General features: G+C 47.7%; 11 non-coding genes across 11 annotated transcripts; all 11 read left to right on the top strand.

Annotated features, from left to right (window-relative positions):
* Positions 1-139: 139 nt before the first annotated feature.
* On the top strand, positions 140-210 carry trnag-gcc (transfer RNA glycine (anticodon GCC)). Its single transcript has one exon. It is a non-coding gene; the product is annotated as a tRNA-Gly (tRNA).
* Positions 211-1,750: 1,540 nt separating this feature from the next.
* trnag-gcc (transfer RNA glycine (anticodon GCC)) lies at positions 1,751-1,821 on the top strand. Its single transcript has one exon. It is a non-coding gene; the product is annotated as a tRNA-Gly (tRNA).
* A 1,540-nt stretch (positions 1,822-3,361) lies between these two features.
* On the top strand, positions 3,362-3,432 carry trnag-gcc (transfer RNA glycine (anticodon GCC)). The gene has a single exon. It is a non-coding gene; the product is annotated as a tRNA-Gly (tRNA).
* Positions 3,433-4,972: 1,540 nt separating this feature from the next.
* Positions 4,973-5,043, top strand: trnag-gcc (transfer RNA glycine (anticodon GCC)). The gene has a single exon. It is a non-coding gene; the product is annotated as a tRNA-Gly (tRNA).
* A 1,540-nt stretch (positions 5,044-6,583) lies between these two features.
* trnag-gcc (transfer RNA glycine (anticodon GCC)) lies at positions 6,584-6,654 on the top strand. Its single transcript has one exon. It is a non-coding gene; the product is annotated as a tRNA-Gly (tRNA).
* Positions 6,655-8,194: 1,540 nt separating this feature from the next.
* trnag-gcc (transfer RNA glycine (anticodon GCC)) lies at positions 8,195-8,265 on the top strand. The gene has a single exon. It is a non-coding gene; the product is annotated as a tRNA-Gly (tRNA).
* Positions 8,266-9,805: 1,540 nt separating this feature from the next.
* trnag-gcc (transfer RNA glycine (anticodon GCC)) lies at positions 9,806-9,876 on the top strand. The gene has a single exon. It is a non-coding gene; the product is annotated as a tRNA-Gly (tRNA).
* A 1,540-nt stretch (positions 9,877-11,416) lies between these two features.
* On the top strand, positions 11,417-11,487 carry trnag-gcc (transfer RNA glycine (anticodon GCC)). Its single transcript has one exon. It is a non-coding gene; the product is annotated as a tRNA-Gly (tRNA).
* A 1,540-nt stretch (positions 11,488-13,027) lies between these two features.
* Positions 13,028-13,098, top strand: trnag-gcc (transfer RNA glycine (anticodon GCC)). Its single transcript has one exon. It is a non-coding gene; the product is annotated as a tRNA-Gly (tRNA).
* A 1,540-nt stretch (positions 13,099-14,638) lies between these two features.
* trnag-gcc (transfer RNA glycine (anticodon GCC)) lies at positions 14,639-14,709 on the top strand. Its single transcript has one exon. It is a non-coding gene; the product is annotated as a tRNA-Gly (tRNA).
* Positions 14,710-16,249: 1,540 nt separating this feature from the next.
* Positions 16,250-16,320, top strand: trnag-gcc (transfer RNA glycine (anticodon GCC)). The gene has a single exon. It is a non-coding gene; the product is annotated as a tRNA-Gly (tRNA).
* The last annotated feature ends 616 nt before the right edge of the window (positions 16,321-16,936 follow it).

Raw genomic sequence — 16,936 nt, 5'->3', positions numbered from 1 at the left:
AATGGAGAAAGTCAGGGCTGCAGATGCTGGAGATTGGAGTCGGCATGCTGCGCCACAGGACAGAATATCAAGAATACCGGTTTAGTTTCCTGCTGGAGTTCAAACTGTAGTAAAGTTCTAGCGGGGCCCGCCCGCAGGTGCATTGGTGGTTCAGTGGTAGAATTCTCGACTGCCACGCGGGAGGCCCGGGATCGATTCCCGGCCAATGCAACGCATTGCAGCACCCTTTATTTGAAATGCTGCACCGCTCGAACAGAGTTCGGCCCGATGCCACGGGTTTGCTTCGCCTGGCTGCGTGCACTCGCCAATGTCAGGCTGCGCGGTAAACAGGGTGTGTTCACTCAGCGTGTGGGATGGGATCGGATGGAAACGTCCGCTCTGCAGGCTCCGTTTTTGAGCATTTTCATGGCGCAATCCATAGTTTTCTGGCATTAAGTAAAATCGACATAGTGAGATGACCGGCCGTGAGCCCAGAATGATGGGCCAGACTCCATACGCCGAATGAGATGAGAGTGGTGCTGGAAAAGCACAGCGGGGCAGGCAGCATCCGAGGACCGGCAAAATCGACCTCTCGAGCAGGAGTCCTTCATCAGGAAGGGTACTGTCATATATCCAAACATCTTCTGCTGCTTCATCAGTGACCTTCCTTCTGTCATATAGTCAGAAGTGGGCATTTTTGTTCACGATTGCATCATGGTAGCACCACTGACAACTCCTCAGATACTGAAGCAGACCATACTAGGTTCAAATGCAGAAAGCCAATGCCCTCTGACGAACGCAATCGTCTTTCTTTGTGCTCGATGGGACTCCAACCAGTGGATAAACAAAGATTGGAAACCTTCTCAGTTCTTCACGACAGAGCGTCATTGATGTTCTAGCATTGAATATCTTTGAATAATGAGTGGCACAGACAGAGTCAATAGCCCGAGTCATAGTTTGAAGATATCAGGAGGAAAGTATCGAGGAGACGTCAGAGGTAGGTTCTTTACGCAGAGAGTTGTGAATGCATGGAATGGGTTGCCAGCCCGTCCAGTTGGAAGCAGAGTCATTGGCGTCATTTAAGGAACTGCTGGACGGGCACATGGAGAGCAGTGAGTTGAGGATTGCGTAGGTTACATTACATTCGGGTTGAACCTCGGCACAACATCGTGGGCCAAAGGGCCTGTTCTGTTCTGGCCTTTTGTATGTTCTATGCTCTAGTTGAGGCTGGATTGGAGAAATCGTTGGAATGCTTCCAAAACCAAGAGATGGGCCGGAAAGTGAAGTTGATCATGAACTATAGCGAGCAGGCTTGATCTGCGGGCTATTCCTACCACCATCTCTATGTTGTTGTGTTTCAAAATATGAGCTGTGCTGACTGTGTGCACATAATACGTTAATGTTATAATTTAAGTAGAACTCATTTCCATTTTAAGAATAGCGTTCTCCACTTGGTCAGGAAGCATCTAGGCAAACTATAATTTGCAAGTAATAATCTTGAGCCTCGAATCCTTGTCGTATTATTTACTTTATATATTTTGAAATAAAGAAACAGCGTTCAGATAAAATCCAACTAGTCAAACAAACAGCGCTTCATTGCGAGTTTCCTACTTGGTTTCTCGCTATATCAGCAATGGAGAAAGTCAGGGCTGCAGATGCTGGAGATTGGAGTCGGCATGCTGCGCCACAGGACAGAATATCAAGAATACCGGTTTAGTTTCCTGCTGGAGTTCAAACTGTAGTAAAGTTCTAGCGGGGCCCGCCCGCAGGCGCATTGGTGGTTCAGTGGTAGAATTCTCGACTGCCACGCGGGAGGCCCGGGATCGATTCCCGGCCAATGCAACGCATTGCAGCACCCTTTATTTGAAATGCTGCACGGCTCGAACAGAGTTCAGCCCGATGCCACGGGTTTGCTTCGCCTGGCTGCGTGCACTCGCCAATGTCCTGCTGCGCGGTAAACAGGGTATGTTCACTCAGCGTGTGGGATGGGATCGGATGGAAACGTCCGCTCTGCAGACTCCGTTTTTGAGCATTTTCATGGCGCAATCCATAGTTTTCTGGCATTAAGTAAAATCGACATAGTGAGATGACCGGCCGTGAGCCCAGAATGATGGGCCAGACTCCATACGCCGAATGAGATGAGAGTGGTGCTGGAAAAGCACAGCGGGGCAGGCAGCATCCGAGGACCGGCAAAATCGACCTCTCGAGCAGGAGTCCTTCATCAGGAAGGGTACTGTCATATATCCAAACATCTTCTGCTGCTTCATCAGTGACCTTCCTTCTGTCATATAGTCAGAAGTGGGCATTTTTGTTCACGATTGCATCATGGTAGCACCACTGACAACTCCTCAGATACTGAAGCAGACCATACTAGGTTCAAATGCAGAAAGCCAATGCCCTCTGACGAACGCAATCGTCTTTCTTTGTGCTCGATGGGACTCCAACCAGTGGATAAACAAAGATTGGAAACCTTCTCAGTTCTTCACGACAGAGCGTCATTGATGTTCTAGCATTGAATATCTTTGAATAATGAGTGGCACAGACAGAGTCAATAGCCCGAGTCATAGTTTGAAGATATCAGGAGGAAAGTATCGAGGAGACGTCAGAGGTAGGTTCTTTACGCAGAGAGTTGTGAATGCATGGAAGGGGTTGCCAGCCCGTCCACTTGGAAGCAGAGTCATTGGCGTCATTTCAGGAACTGCTGGACGGGCACATGGAGAGCAGTGAGTTGAGGATTGCGTAGGTTACATTACATTCGGGTAGAACCTCGGCACAACATCGTGGGCCAAAGGGCCTGTTCTGTTCTGGCCTTTTGTATGTTCTATGCTCTAGTTGAGGCTGGATTGGAGAAATCGTTGGAATGCTTCCAAAACCAAGAGATGGGCCGGAAAGTGAAGTTGATCATGAACTATAGCGAGCAGGCTTGATCTGCGGGCTATTCCTACCACCATCTCTATGTTGTTGTGTTTCAAAATATGAGCTGTGCTGACTGTGTGCACATAATACGTTAATGTTATAATTTAAGTAGAACTCATTTCCATTTTAAGAATAGCGTTCTCCACTTGGTCAGGAAGCATCTAGGCAAACTATAATTTGCAAGTAATAATCTTGAGCCTCGAATCCTTGTCGTATTATTTACTTTATATATTTTGAAATAAAGAAACAGCGTTCAGATAAAATCCAACTAGTCAAACAAACAGCGCTTCATTGCGAGTTTCCTACTTGGTTTCTCGCTATATCAGCAATGGAGAAAGTCAGGGCTGCAGATGCTGGAGATTGGAGTCGGCATGCTGCGCCACAGGACAGAATATCAAGAATACCGGTTTAGTTTCCTGCTGGAGTTCAAACTGTAGTAAAGTTCTAGCGGAGCCCGCCTGCAGGTGCATTGGTGGTTCAGTGGTAGAATTCTCGCCTGCCACGCGGGAGGCCCGGGTTCGATTCCCGGCCAATGCAACGCATTGCAGCACCCTTTATTTCAAATGCTGCACCGCTCGAACAGAGTTCGGCCCGATGCCACGGGTTTGCTTCGCCTGGCTGCGTGCACTCGCCAATGTCAGGCTGCGCGGTAAACAGGGTGTGTTCACTCAGCGTGTGGGATGGGATCGGATGGAAACGTCCGCTCTGCAGGCTCCGTTTTTGAGCATTTTCATGGCGCAATCCATAGTTTTCTGGCATTAAGTAAAATCGACATAGTGAGATGACCGGCCGTGAGCCCAGAATGATGGGCCAGACTCCATACGCCGAATGAGATGAGAGTGGTGCTGGAAAAGCACAGCGGGGCAGGCAGCATCCGAGGACCGGCAAAATCGACCTCTCGAGCAGGAGTCCTTCATCAGGAAGGGTACTGTCATATATCCAAACATCTTCTGCTGCTTCATCAGTGACCTTCCTTCTGTCATATAGTCAGAAGTGGGCATTTTTGTTCACGATTGCATCATGGTAGCACCACTGACAACTCCTCAGATACTGAAGCAGACCATACTAGGTTCAAATGCAGAAAGCCAATGCCCTCTGACGAACGCAATCGTCTTTCTTTGTGCTCGATGGGACTCCAACCAGTGGATAAACAAAGATTGGAAACCTTCTCAGTTCTTCACGACAGAGCGTCATTGATGTTCTAGCATTGAATATCTTTGAATAATGAGTGGCACAGACAGAGTCAATAGCCCGAGTCATAGTTTGAAGATATCAGGAGGAAAGTATCGAGGAGACGTCAGAGGTAGGTTCTTTACGCAGAGAGTTGTGAATGCATGGAATGGGTTGCCAGCCCGTCCAGTTGGAAGCAGAGTCATTGGCGTCATTTAAGGAACTGCTGGACGGGCACATGGAGAGCAGTGAGTTGAGGATTGCGTAGGTTACATTACATTCGGGTTGAACCTCGGCACAACATCGTGGGCCAAAGGGCCTGTTCTGTTCTGGCCTTTTGTATGTTCTATGCTCTAGTTGAGGCTGGATTGGAGAAATCGTTGGAATGCTTCCAAAACCAAGAGATGGGCCGGAAAGTGAAGTTGATCATGAACTATAGCGAGCAGGCTTGATCTGCGGGCTATTCCTACCACCATCTCTATGTTGTTGTGTTTCAAAATATGAGCTGTGCTGACTGTGTGCACATAATACGTTAATGTTATAATTTAAGTAGAACTCATTTCCATTTTAAGAATAGCGTTCTCCACTTGGTCAGGAAGCATCTAGGCAAACTATAATTTGCAAGTAATAATCTTGAGCCTCGAATCCTTGTCGTATTATTTACTTTATATATTTTGAAATAAAGAAACAGCGTTCAGATAAAATCCAACTAGTCAAACAAACAGCGCTTCATTGCGAGTTTCCTACTTGGTTTCTCGCTATATCAGCAATGGAGAAAGTCAGGGCTGCAGATGCTGGAGATTGGAGTCGGCATGCTGCGCCACAGGACAGAATATCAAGAATACCGGTTTAGTTTCCTGCTGGAGTTCAAACTGTAGTAAAGTTCTAGCGGGGCCCGCCCGCAGGTGCATTGGTGGTTCAGTGGTAGAATTCTCGACTGCCACGCGGGAGGCCCGGGATCGATTCCCGGCCAATGCAACGCATTGCAGCACCCTTTATTTGAAATGCTGCACGGCTCGAACAGAGTTCGGCCCGATGCCACGGGTTTGCTTCGCCTGGCTGCGTGCACTCGCCAATGTCCTGCTGCGCGGTAAACAGGGTATGTTCACTCAGCGTGTGGGATGGGATCGGATGGAAACGTCCGCTCTGCAGACTCCGTTTTTGAGCATTTTCATGGCGCAATCCATAGTTTTCTGGCATTAAGTAAAATCGACATAGTGAGATGACCGGCCGTGAGCCCAGAATGATGGGCCAGACTCCATACGCCGAATGAGATGAGAGTGGTGCTGGAAAAGCACAGCGGGGCAGGCAGCATCCGAGGACCGGCAAAATCGACCTCTCGAGCAGGAGTCCTTCATCAGGAAGGGTACTGTCATATATCCAAACATCTTCTGCTGCTTCATCAGTGACCTTCCTTCTGTCATATAGTCAGAAGTGGGCATTTTTGTTCACGATTGCATCATGGTAGCACCACTGACAACTCCTCAGATACTGAAGCAGACCATACTAGGTTCAAATGCAGAAAGCCAATGCCCTCTGACGAACGCAATCGTCTTTCTTTGTGCTCGATGGGACTCCAACCAGTGGATAAACAAAGATTGGAAACCTTCTCAGTTCTTCACGACAGAGCGTCATTGATGTTCTAGCATTGAATATCTTTGAATAATGAGTGGCACAGACAGAGTCAATAGCCCGAGTCATAGTTTGAAGATATCAGGAGGAAAGTATCGAGGAGACGTCAGAGGTAGGTTCTTTACGCAGAGAGTTGTGAATGCATGGAATGGGTTGCCAGCCCGTCCAGTTGGAAGCAGAGTCATTGGCGTCATTTAAGGAACTGCTGGACGGGCACATGGAGAGCAGTGAGTTGAGGATTGCGTAGGTTACATTACATTCGGGTTGAACCTCGGCACAACATCGTGGGCCAAAGGGCCTGTTCTGTTCTGGCCTTTTGTATGTTCTATGCTCTAGTTGAGGCTGGATTGGAGAAATCGTTGGAATGCTTCCAAAACCAAGAGATGGGCCGGAAAGTGAAGTTGATCATGAACTATAGCGAGCAGGCTTGATCTGCGGGCTATTCCTACCACCATCTCTATGTTGTTGTGTTTCAAAATATGAGCTGTGCTGACTGTGTGCACATAATACGTTAATGTTATAATTTAAGTAGAACTCATTTCCATTTTAAGAATAGCGTTCTCCACTTGGTCAGGAAGCATCTAGGCAAACTATAATTTGCAAGTAATAATCTTGAGCCTCGAATCCTTGTCGTATTATTTACTTTATATATTTTGAAATAAAGAAACAGCGTTCAGATAAAATCCAACTAGTCAAACAAACAGCGCTTCATTGCGAGTTTCCTACTTGGTTTCTCGCTATATCAGCAATGGAGAAAGTCAGGGCTGCAGATGCTGGAGATTGGAGTCGGCATGCTGCGCCACAGGACAGAATATCAAGAATACCGGTTTAGTTTCCTGCTGGAGTTCAAACTGTAGTAAAGTTCTAGCGGGGCCCGCCCGCAGGTGCATTGGTGGTTCAGTGGTAGAATTCTCGACTGCCACGCGGGAGGCCCGGGATCGATTCCCGGCCAATGCAACGCATTGCAGCACCCTTTATTTGAAATGCTGCACGGCTCGAACAGAGTTCGGCCCGATGCCACGGGTTTGCTTCGCCTGGCTGCGTGCACTCGCCAATGTCCTGCTGCGCGGTAAACAGGGTATGTTCACTCAGCGTGTGGGATGGGATCGGATGGAAACGTCCGCTCTGCAGACTCCGTTTTTGAGCATTTTCATGGCGCAATCCATAGTTTTCTGGCATTAAGTAAAATCGACATAGTGAGATGACCGGCCGTGAGCCCAGAATGATGGGCCAGACTCCATACGCCGAATGAGATGAGAGTGGTGCTGGAAAAGCACAGCGGGGCAGGCAGCATCCGAGGACCGGCAAAATCGACCTCTCGAGCAGGAGTCCTTCATCAGGAAGGGTACTGTCATATATCCAAACATCTTCTGCTGCTTCATCAGTGACCTTCCTTCTGTCATATAGTCAGAAGTGGGCATTTTTGTTCACGATTGCATCATGGTAGCACCACTGACAACTCCTCAGATACTGAAGCAGACCATACTAGGTTCAAATGCAGAAAGCCAATGCCCTCTGACGAACGCAATCGTCTTTCTTTGTGCTCGATGGGACTCCAACCAGTGGATAAACAAAGATTGGAAACCTTCTCAGTTCTTCACGACAGAGCGTCATTGATGTTCTAGCATTGAATATCTTTGAATAATGAGTGGCACAGACAGAGTCAATATCCCGAGTCATAGTTTGAAGATATCAGGAGGAAAGTATCGAGGAGACGTCAGAGGTAGGTTCTTTACGCAGAGAGTTGTGAATGCATGGAAGGGGTTGCCAGCCCGTCCACTTGGAAGCAGAGTCATTGGCGTCATTTCAGGAACTGCTGGACGGGCACATGGAGAGCAGTGAGTTGAGGATTGCGTAGGTTACATTACATTCGGGTAGAACCTCGGCACAACATCGTGGGCCAAAGGGCCTGTTCTGTTCTGGCCTTTTGTATGTTCTATGCTCTAGTTGAGGCTGGATTGGAGAAATCGTTGGAATGCTTCCAAAACCAAGAGATGGGCCGGAAAGTGAAGTTGATCATGAACTATAGCGAGCAGGCTTGATCTGCGGGCTATTCCTACCACCATCTCTATGTTGTTGTGTTTCAAAATATGAGCTGTGCTGACTGTGTGCACATAATACGTTAATGTTATAATTTAAGTAGAACTCATTTCCATTTTAAGAATAGCGTTCTCCACTTGGTCAGGAAGCATCTAGGCAAACTATAATTTGCAAGTAATAATCTTGAGCCTCGAATCCTTGTCGTATTATTTACTTTATATATTTTGAAATAAAGAAACAGCGTTCAGATAAAATCCAACTAGTCAAACAAACAGCGCTTCATTGCGAGTTTCCTACTTGGTTTCTCGCTATATCAGCAATGGAGAAAGTCAGGGCTGCAGATGCTGGAGATTGGAGTCGGCATGCTGCGCCACAGGACAGAATATCAAGAATACCGGTTTAGTTTCCTGCTGGAGTTCAAACTGTAGTAAAGTTCTAGCGGAGCCCGCCCGCAGGTGCATTGGTGGTTCAGTGGTAGAATTCTCGCCTGCCACGTGGGAGGCCCGGGTTCGATTCCCGGCCAATGCAACGCATTGCAGCACCCTTTATTTCAAATGCTGCACGGCTCGAACAGATTTCGGCCCGATGCCACGGGTTTGCTTCGCCTGGCTGCGTGCACTCGCCAATGTCAGGCTGCGCGGTAAACAGGGTGTGTTCACTCAGCGTGTGGGATGGGATCGGATGGAAACGTCCGCTCTGCAGGCTCCGTTTTTGAGCATTTTCATGGCGCAATCCATAGTTTTCTGGCATTAAGTAAAATCGACATAGTGAGATGACCGGCCGTGAGCCCAGAATGATGGGCCAGACTCCATACGCCGAATGAGATGAGAGTGGTGCTGGAAAAGCACAGCGGGGCAGGCAGCATCCGAGGACCGGCAAAATCGACCTCTCGAGCAGGAGTCCTTCATCAGGAAGGGTACTGTCATATATCCAAACATCTTCTGCTGCTTCATCAGTGACCTTCCTTCTGTCATATAGTCAGAAGTGGGCATTTTTGTTCACGATTGCATCATGGTAGCACCACTGACAACTCCTCAGATACTGAAGCAGACCATACTAGGTTCAAATGCAGAAAGCCAATGCCCTCTGACGAACGCAATCGTCTTTCTTTGTGCTCGATGGGACTCCAACCAGTGGATAAACAAAGATTGGAAACCTTCTCAGTTCTTCACGACAGAGCGTCATTGATGTTCTAGCATTGAATATCTTTGAATAATGAGTGGCACAGACAGAGTCAATAGCCCGAGTCATAGTTTGAAGATATCAGGAGGAAAGTATCGAGGAGACGTCAGAGGTAGGTTCTTTACGCAGAGAGTTGTGAATGCATGGAATGGGTTGCCAGCCCGTCCAGTTGGAAGCAGAGTCATTGGCGTCATTTAAGGAACTGCTGGACGGGCACATGGAGAGCAGTGAGTTGAGGATTGCGTAGGTTACATTACATTCGGGTTGAACCTCGGCACAACATCGTGGGCCAAAGGGCCTGTTCTGTTCTGGCCTTTTGTATGTTCTATGCTCTAGTTGAGGCTGGATTGGAGAAATCGTTGGAATGCTTCCAAAACCAAGAGATGGGCCGGAAAGTGAAGTTGATCATGAACTATAGCGAGCAGGCTTGATCTGCGGGCTATTCCTACCACCATCTCTATGTTGTTGTGTTTCAAAATATGAGCTGTGCTGACTGTGTGCACATAATACGTTAATGTTATAATTTAAGTAGAACTCATTTCCATTTTAAGAATAGCGTTCTCCACTTGGTCAGGAAGCATCTAGGCAAACTATAATTTGCAAGTAATAATCTTGAGCCTCGAATCCTTGTCGTATTATTTACTTTATATATTTTGAAATAAAGAAACAGCGTTCAGATAAAATCCAACTAGTCAAACAAACAGCGCTTCATTGCGAGTTTCCTACTTGGTTTCTCGCTATATCAGCAATGGAGAAAGTCAGGGCTGCAGATGCTGGAGATTGGAGTCGGCATGCTGCGCCACAGGACAGAATATCAAGAATACCGGTTTAGTTTCCTGCTGGAGTTCAAACTGTAGTAAAGTTCTAGCAGGGCCCGCCCGCAGGTGCATTGGTGGTTCAGTGGTAGAATTCTCGACTGCCACGCGGGAGGCCCGGGATCGATTCCCGGCCAATGCGACGCATTGCAGCACCCTTTATTTGAAATGCTGCACGGCTCGAACAGAGTTCGGCCCGATGCCACGGGTTTGCTTCGCCTGGCTGCGTGCACTCGCCAATGTCCTGCTGCGCGGTAAACAGGGTATGTTCACTCAGCGTGTGGGATGGGATCGGATGGAAACGTCCGCTCTGCAGACTCCGTTTTTGAGCATTTTCATGGCGCAATCCATAGTTTTCTGGCATTAAGTAAAATCGACATAGTGAGATGACCGGCCGTGAGCCCAGAATGATGGGCCAGACTCCATACGCCGAATGAGATGAGAGTGGTGCTGGAAAAGCACAGCGGGGCAGGCAGCATCCGAGGACCGGCAAAATCGACCTCTCGAGCAGGAGTCCTTCATCAGGAAGGGTACTGTCATATATCCAAACATCTTCTGCTGCTTCATCAGTGACCTTCCTTCTGTCATATAGTCAGAAGTGGGCATTTTTGTTCACGATTGCATCATGGTAGCACCACTGACAACTCCTCAGATACTGAAGCAGACCATACTAGGTTCAAATGCAGAAAGCCAATGCCCTCTGACGAACGCAATCGTCTTTCTTTGTGCTCGATGGGACTCCAACCAGTGGATAAACAAAGATTGGAAACCTTCTCAGTTCTTCACGACAGAGCGTCATTGATGTTCTAGCATTGAATATCTTTGAATAATGAGTGGCACAGACAGAGTCAATAGCCCGAGTCATAGTTTGAAGATATCAGGAGGAAAGTATCGAGGAGACGTCAGAGGTAGGTTCTTTACGCAGAGAGTTGTGAATGCATGGAAGGGGTTGCCAGCCCGTCCACTTGGAAGCAGAGTCATTGGCGTCATTTCAGGAACTGCTGGACGGGCACATGGAGAGCAGTGAGTTGAGGATTGCGTAGGTTACATTACATTCGGGTAGAACCTCGGCACAACATCGTGGGCCAAAGGGCCTGTTCTGTTCTGGCCTTTTGTATGTTCTATGCTCTAGTTGAGGCTGGATTGGAGAAATCGTTGGAATGCTTCCAAAACCAAGAGATGGGCCGGAAAGTGAAGTTGATCATGAACTATAGCGAGCAGGCTTGATCTGCGGGCTATTCCTACCACCATCTCTATGTTGTTGTGTTTCAAAATATGAGCTGTGCTGACTGTGTGCACATAATACGTTAATGTTATAATTTAAGTAGAACTCATTTCCATTTTAAGAATAGCGTTCTCCACTTGGTCAGGAAGCATCTAGGCAAACTATAATTTGCAAGTAATAATCTTGAGCCTCGAATCCTTGTCGTATTATTTACTTTATATATTTTGAAATAAAGAAACAGCGTTCAGATAAAATCCAACTAGTCAAACAAACAGCGCTTCATTGCGAGTTTCCTACTTGGTTTCTCGCTATATCAGCAATGGAGAAAGTCAGGGCTGCAGATGATGGAGATTGGAGTCGGCATGCTGCGCCACAGGACAGAATATCAAGAATACCGGTTTAGTTTCCTGCTGGAGTTCAAACTGTAGTAAAGTTCTAGCGAGGCCCGCCTGCAGGTGCATTGGTGGTTCAGTGGTAGAATTCTCGCCTGCCACGCGGGAGGCCCGGGTTCGATTCCCGGCCAATGCAACGCATTGCAGCACCCTTTTTTTCAAATGCTGCACGGCTCGAACAGAGTTCGGCCCGATGCCACGGGTTTGCTTCGCCTGGCTGCGTGCACTCACTAATGTCCTTCTGCGCGGTAAACAGGGTGTGTTCACTCAGCGTGTGGAATGGGATCGGATGGAAACGTCCGCTCTGCAGGCTCAGTTTTTGAGCATTTTCATGGCGCAATCCATAGTTTTCTGGCATTAAGTAAAATCGACATAGTGAGATGACCGGCCGTGAGCCCAGAATGATGGGCCAGACTCCATACGCCGAATGAGATGAGAGTGGTGCTGGAAAAGCACAGCGGGGCAGGCAGCATCCGAGGACCGGCAAAATCGACCTCTCGAGCAGGAGTCCTTCATCAGGAAGGGTACTGTCATATATCCAAACATCTTCTGCTGCTTCATCAATGACCTTCCTTCTGTCATATAGTCAGAAGTGGGCATTTTTGTTCACGATTGCATCATGGTAGCACCACTGACAACTCCTCAGATACTGAAGCAGACCATACTAGGTTCAAATGCAGAAAGCCAATGCCCTCTGACGAACGCAATCGTCTTTCTTTGTGCTCGATGGGACTCCAACCAGTGGATAAACAAAGATTGGAAACCTTCTCAGTTCTTCACGACAGAGCGTCATTGATGTTCTAGCATTGAATATCTTTGAATAATGAGTGGCACAGACAGAGTCAATAGCCCGAGTCATAGTTTGAAGATATCAGGAGGAAAGTATCGAGGAGACGTCAGAGGTAGGTTCTTTACGCAGAGAGTTGTGAATGCATGGAATGGGTTGCCAGCCCGTCCAGTTGGAAGCAGAGTCATTGGCGTCATTTAAGGAACTGCTGGACGGGCACATGGAGAGCAGTGAGTTGAGGATTGCGTAGGTTACATTACATTCGGGTTGAACCTCGGCACAACATCGTGGGCCAAAGGGCCTGTTCTGTTCTGGCCTTTTGTATGTTCTATGCTCTAGTTGAGGCTGGATTGGAGAAATCGTTGGAATGCTTCCAAAACCAAGAGATGGGCCGGAAAGTGAAGTTGATCATGAACTATAGCGAGCAGGCTTGATCTGCGGGCTATTCCTACCACCATCTCTATGTTGTTGTGTTTCAAAATATGAGCTGTGCTGACTGTGTGCACATAATACGTTAATGTTATAATTTAAGTAGAACTCATTTCCATTTTAAGAATAGCGTTCTCCACTTGGTCAGGAAGCATCTAGGCAAACTATAATTTGCAAGTAATAATCTTGAGCCTCGAATCCTTGTCGTATTATTTACTTTATATATTTTGAAATAAAGAAACAGCGTTCAGATAAAATCCAACTAGTCAAACAAACAGCGCTTCATTGCGAGTTTCCTACTTGGTTTCTCGCTATATCAGCAATGGAGAAAGTCAGGGCTGCAGATGCTGGAGATTGGAGTCGGCATGCTGCGCCACAGGACAGAATATCAAGAATACCGGTTTAGTTTCCTGCTGGAGTTCAAACTGTAGTAAAGTTCTAGCGGGGCCCGCCCGCAGGCGCATTGGTGGTTCAGTGGTAGAATTCTCGACTGCCACGCGGGAGGCCCGGGATCGATTCCCGGCCAATGCAACGCATTGCAGCACCCTTTATTTCAAATGCTGCACGGCTCGAACAGAGTTCGGCCCGATGCCACGGGTTTGCTTCGCCTGGCTGCGTGCACTCGCCAATGTCCTGCTGCGCGGTAAACAGGGTATGTTCACTCAGCGTGTGGGATGGGATCGGATGGAAACGTCCGCTCTGCAGACTCCGTTTTTGAGCATTTCCATGGCGCAATCCATAGTTTTCTGGCATTAAGTAAAATCGACATAGTGAGATGACCGGCCGTGAGCCCAGAATGATGGGCCAGACTCCATACGCCGAATGAGATGAGAGTGGTGCTGGAAAAGCACAGCGGGGCAGGCAGCATCCGAGGACCGGCAAAATCGACCTCTCGAGCAGGAGTCCTTCATCAGGAAGAGTACTGTCATATATCCAAACATCTTCTGCTGCTTCATCAGTGACCTTCCTTCTGTCATATAGTCAGAAGTGGGCATTTTTGTTCACGATTGCATCATGGTAGCACCACTGACAACTCCTCAGATACTGAAGCAGACCATACTAGGTTCAAATGCAGAAAGCCAATGCCCTCTGACGAACGCAATCGTCTTTCTTTGTGCTCGATGGGACTCCAACCAGTGGATAAACAAAGATTGGAAACCTTCTCAGTTCTTCACGACAGAGCGTCATTGATGTTCTAGCATTGAATATCTTTGAATAATGAGTGGCACAGACAGAGTCAATAGCCCGAGTCATAGTTTGAAGATATCAGGAGGAAAGTATCGAGGAGACGTCAGAGGTAGGTTCTTTACGCAGAGAGTTGTGAATGCATGGAAGGGGTTGCCAGCCCGTCCACTTGGAAGCAGAGTCATTGGCGTCATTTCAGGAACTGCTGGACGGGCACATGGAGAGCAGTGAGTTGAGGATTGCGTAGGTTACATTACATTCGGGTAGAACCTCGGCACAACATCGTGGGCCAAAGGGCCTGTTCTGTTCTGGCCTTTTGTATGTTCTATGCTCTAGTTGAGGCTGGATTGGAGAAATCGTTGGAATGCTTCCAAAACCAAGAGATGGGCCGGAAAGTGAAGTTGATCATGAACTATAGCGAGCAGGCTTGATCTGCGGGCTATTCCTACCACCATCTCTATGTTGTTGTGTTTCAAAATATGAGCTGTGCTGACTGTGTGCACATAATACGTTAATGTTATAATTTAAGTAGAACCCATTTCCATTTTAAGAATAGCGTTCTCCACTTGGTCAGGAAGCATCTAGGCAAACTATAATTTGCAAGTAATAATCTTGAGCCTCGAATCCTAGTCGTATTATTTACTTTATATATTTTGAAATAAAGAAACAGCGTTCAGATAAAATCCAACTAGTCAAACAAACAGCGCTTCATTGCGAGTTTCCTACTTGGTTTCTCGCTATATCAGCAATGGAGAAAGTCAGGGCTGCAGATGCTGGAGATTGGAGTCGGCATGCTGCGCCACAGGACAGAATATCAAGAATACCGGTTTAGTTTCCTGCTGGAGTTCAAACTGTAGTAAAGTTCTAGCGGGGCTCGCCCGCAGGCGCATTGGTGGTTCAGTGGTAGGATTCTCGACTGCCACGCGGGAGGCCCGGGATCGATTCCCGGCCAATGCAACGCATTGCAGCACCCTTTATTTCAAATGCTGCACGGCTCGAACAGAGTTCGGCCCGATGCCCCGGGTTTGCTTCGCCTGGCTGCGTGCACTCGCCAATGTCAGGCTGCGCGGTAAACAGGGTGTGTTCACTCAGCGTGTGGGATGGGATCGGATGGAAACGTCCGCTCTGCAGACTCCGTTTTTGAGCATTTTCATGGTGCAATCCATAGTTTTCTGGCATTAAGTAAAATCGACATAGTGAGATGACCGGCCGTGAGCCCAGAATGATGGGCCAGACTCCATACGCCGAATGAGATGAGAGTGGTGCTGGAAAAGCACAGCGGGGCAGGCAGCATCCGAGGACCGGCAAAATCGACCTCTCGAGCAGGAGTCCTTCATCAGGAAGGGTACTGTCATATATCCAAACATCTTCTGCTGCTTCATCAGTGACCTTCCTTCTGTGATATAGTCAGAAGTGGGCATTTTTGTTCACGATTGCATCATGGTAGCACCACTGAAAACTCCTCAGATACTGAAGCAGACCATACTAGGTTCAAATGCAGAAAGCCAATGCCCTCTGACGAACGCAATCGTCTTTCTTTGTGCTCGATGGGACTCCAACCAGTGGATAAACAAAGATTGGAAACCTTCTCAGTTCTTCACGACAGAGCGTCATTGATGTTCTAGCATTGAATATCTTTGAATAATGAGTGGCACAGACAGAGTCAATAGCCCGAGTCATAGTTTGAAGATATCAGGAGGAAAGTATCGAGGAGACGTCAGAGGTAGGTTCTTTACGCAGAGAGTTGTGAATGCATGGAATGGGTTGCCAGCCCGTCCAGTTGGAAGCAGAGTCATTGGCGTCATTTAAGGAACTGCTGGACGGGCACATGGAGAGCAGTGAGTTGAGGATTGCGTAGGTTACATTACATTCGGGTTGAACCTCGGCACAACATCGTGGGCCAAAGGGCCTGTTCTGTTCTGGCCTTTTGTATGTTCTATGCTCTAGTTGAGGCTGGATTGGAGAAATCGTTGGAATGCTTCCAAAACCAAGAGATGGGCCGGAAAGTGAAGTTGATCATGAACTATAGCGAGCAGGCTTGATCTGCGGGCTATTCCTACCACCATCTCTATGTTGTTGTGTTTCAAAATATGAGCTGTGCTGACTGTGTGCACATAATACGTTAATGTTATAATTTAAGTAGAACTCATTTCCATTTTAAGAATAGCGTTCTCCACTTGGTCAGGAAGCATCTAGGCAAACTATAATTTGCAAGTAATAATCTTGAGCCTCGAATCCTAGTCGTATTATTTACTTTATATATTTTGAAATAAAGAAACAGCGTTCAGATAAAATCCAACTAGTCAAACAAACAGCGCTTCATTGCGAGTTTCCTACTTGGTTTCTCGCTATATCAGCAATGGAGAAAGTCAGGGCTGCAGATGATGGAGATTGGGGTCGGCATGCTGCGCCACAGGACAGAATATCAAGAATACCGGTTTAGTTTCCTGCTGGAGTTCAAACTGTAGTAAAGTTCTAGCGAGGCCCGCCTGCAGGTGCATTGGTGGTTCAGTGGTAGAATTCTCGCCTGCCACGCGGGAGGCCCGGGTTCGATTCCCGGCCAATGCAACGCATTGCAGCACACTTTTTTTCAAATGCTGCACGGCTCGAACAGAGTTCGGCCCGATGCCACGGGTTTGCTTCGCCTGGCTGCGTGCACTCACTAATGTCCTTCTGCGCGGTAAACAGGGTGTGTTCACTCAGCGTGTGGAATGGGATCGGATGGAAACGTCCGCTCTGCAGACTCAGTTTTTGAGCATTTTCATGGCGCAATCCATAGTTTTCTGGCATTAAGTAAAATCGACATAGTGAGATGACCGGCCGTGAGCCCAGAATGATGGGCCAGACTCCATACGCCGAATGAGATGAGAGTGGTGCTGGAAAAGCACAGCGGGGCAGGCAGCATCCGAGGACCGGCAAAATCGACCTCTCGAGCAGGAGTCCTTCATCAGGAAGGGTACTGTCATATATCCAAACATCTTCTGCTGCTTCATCAGTGACCTTCCTTCTGTCATATAGTCAGAAGTGGGCATTTTTGTTCACGATTGCATCATGGTAGCACCACTGACAACTCCTCAGATACTGAAGCAGACCATACTAGGTTCAAATGCAGAAAGCCAATGCCCTCTGACGAACGCAATCGTCTTTCTTTGTGCTCGATGGGACTCCAACCAGTGGATAAACA

This window comes from Chiloscyllium punctatum, chromosome 30 (assembly GCF_047496795.1).
Source record: "Chiloscyllium punctatum isolate Juve2018m chromosome 30, sChiPun1.3, whole genome shotgun sequence".
Classification (NCBI taxonomy): Eukaryota; Metazoa; Chordata; class Chondrichthyes; order Orectolobiformes; family Hemiscylliidae; genus Chiloscyllium; species Chiloscyllium punctatum.
This window is presented reverse-complemented; position numbering and strand designations above follow the sequence as displayed.